Genomic DNA, 2542 nt, shown 5'->3' with positions numbered 1-2542 from the left:
CACGGCCGGGGCCCTGGGCACGGCGTGGGCCCCGAGAACTGGCTGTGAGTGGTGACACCTGCGTGCCTGCTTGGCAGGCAGCTGCTCCTGCAACTTTGAATTCTTTTCATTGTTTGATACAGCGGGTGATCAGACAGCTGTGATAAAAAATGCGGACATGTCAGAAGAGGTTCAACAACATGCTGTGGAGTGTGCCATTGTGGCTATAGAGAAATATAATGTTGAAAGAGAAATTGCAGCCCTTATAAAGAGGGTAAATGTTTGCTTGTAACGACCTTTTGTTGAATACTCTCCACACCAGAAGTCAAGCAGGGTGGGTGTTGCTACACTTTTTGAAAAGACAGGTTCTGTGGACAGGACAGAACAGAACACACTAAGCTTATCCTGTGGGCTGTATCCCTGTGTTCCTTTTCCCACCTCTTACATGTACCTTTCCTAGTTTTCATTTTGTAATACCTTGTATTTTTATTTGTTTTTTCACTATCTCATATCTAGCAGAATAGGAGAATTCTCTGCTGGCCTTTCTCAGTGTGGCTGATCAGCTGGTAGAAAATACAGCCCTTTGAAGTCTGCTGTAACTTTCCTCTGAGGGAATGCCTTTTTTAACCTAGTCCTTGACTTAAATTGTATTCAAATTAGTCTTAAGGTTCTCTGCATAGTTCTATAACAGCTGTGCATGATTGGCTAGTGGGTTCAAAATTTGCAGGGAAAAGTAATTTTCTGCACATCTTCTGTATTTGCATCTTCTTTTCATGTCCTGAACCACGCTAAAATTGCATGTCTTGGAGTACTGTTTATCTGGTGTTCACAGAATACCTGTTCCTATATATGCATGATGAAGAATAATAGATGCAGAAAAGATTGAGTTCTGATACGCTTTCTGCTTTGCCATCTCAGGAGAATAAAGAAAGGTTGCCAGTGGAGGTTCAATATTACACAAATCTGGTTGGAAGACATTTGAAAAGTCATTCAAACCCGTTGGGGAGGTCTTCCTTTCCTGTCACCCCAACAGAGACATGAGCAGGTTTATTTTTTTCCACTTGTAAGAACAACATTCTATGTTAGTGGAGAGCAGAGGGTTCGAGCTCGCCAGATTTTCCTTGAGGCTTCTAGTTGGAACCTGAGAAATTGTGGTGAGGAGATAATTTATCCAGAGTTGTACTAACTGGTCAGAAATGCTTGCATGCTCTCGCAGAAAGTTTCCTCATTTGAGAGCTGTTGGATATGACAGTGTATGACCACTGACTGGAATGTTCTACTTGTAGTAGAGCTGTGTATCTTGGTTTTTGATATACATGGTAGGCTTCTGAGTATGATGAAAGAACATGATTGTATGACCTGATACTTCAGTGGTATATTTTGAGAACATAGTTTGAGAAGTAATGACTTTTGGGGGGGATTTGCCGTCCCTGAGCTTATTCCTGCTCAGCTAGGAAGCAGTGCGGGCTTTTTTTTTTTTTTGTCTAAGCAGCAGGTGAGGTATAAGAGGTAAGTAACACAATCCGTATACTTAAAAGCATATGCTGCTTCACAATTGCCTTTTCAAAAAGTTGTACTTCTTAAGAGACATGTTAATGACAGAAAATCCATAGTCAACTTTTGGGTGAGAACTGTGCTAATACTCAGTTCCCAGCACTGTCTTCTGCAGGAGTTTGAGAAGAAACACAGTCCTGCTCGGCACTGCATTGTAGGAAGACGGCAGCAATGTGTCTCGTGAGACCAAGCACTTCACATCTTCTTCCTCATGTGTGGAGTAAACGTTCTTCTGTTTAAAGCCGGTTAGAGTTGTGGATCGTTGTTCAGAGTTGCCTGTGCTTACAGGACTACACACTAACGGCAGCAGCTTAGTGCCTTCGGCCTTCCCGAGGGAGCAGGCCTTGGTCTTTAGGGGTGCCGTCAGGGATTTTTCTGGAGCGGTTGGTGCTTTTGTTGCATTTTGGGGGGGGGAAACAAACTGCCTTGTATTTTTTTTCTTTCCAAAGTTGGCTTCTTTGCTAATAAAAATGTTACGTGTGTTCCAACTTTAAGAGTTTTACGTCTGTTTTCTCTTTTTCTCTAATATTGCTTGTGCTCCTCCTCATTCCTGTCTGAACAGTCACCTTCCAAAGAAATCTCTTCTCAAATCCAGCGTGTCTGAATGCTGAGCTAGATGCATGAGACCAGACCATACTCTGCCTGGGACGTTGTATCTCCTGTTTAGGAGTTACAGCAGGCGCTTGGCCTGGGTCGATGGCAGCCCGCTTGTCCAATGGCTAATGGCCGGGGACTTGGTGTAGTTAGGGTCTGTGCTGGTGGGTGTGCAGAGCTGTGACGATAAGCTCAGTGTCCTGTGTGTGTCTTCAGTAACCAAAGTCCCTGCTGGCAGGGTTAGGGCTTCTTGTCGGGTTAGAGGTGACGGAGAGCACTCAGCTGGGCACTGCTTTTAGGGTCAAAGCATCTGCCAGAGAGCACCGGGGAGCTTTTACCGGAGTCTCCTTCCTGTTCGCTTGCAGCGTCGCCACTATTACAGTAGCTTTAGGAAGTGCTACGGCTGCCGGCGGGA

At 44.8% G+C, this 2542-nt stretch overlaps 1 pseudogene; it reads left to right on the top strand.

Annotated features, from left to right (window-relative positions):
• Window positions 1–55: 55 nt before the first annotated feature.
• On the top strand, window positions 56–1990 carry LOC118452716 (annotated as a pseudogene).
• Window positions 1991–2542: the final 552 nt, after the last annotated feature.

This window comes from Egretta garzetta, unplaced genomic scaffold (genome assembly GCF_000687185.1).
Source record: "Egretta garzetta isolate BGI_Z169 unplaced genomic scaffold, ASM68718v1 scaffold7, whole genome shotgun sequence".
In the NCBI taxonomy this organism is placed as follows: Eukaryota; Metazoa; Chordata; class Aves; order Pelecaniformes; family Ardeidae; genus Egretta; species Egretta garzetta.
The sequence above is the reverse complement of the archived record's forward strand: the minus strand, read 5'-3'. Positions and strand labels throughout refer to the sequence as shown.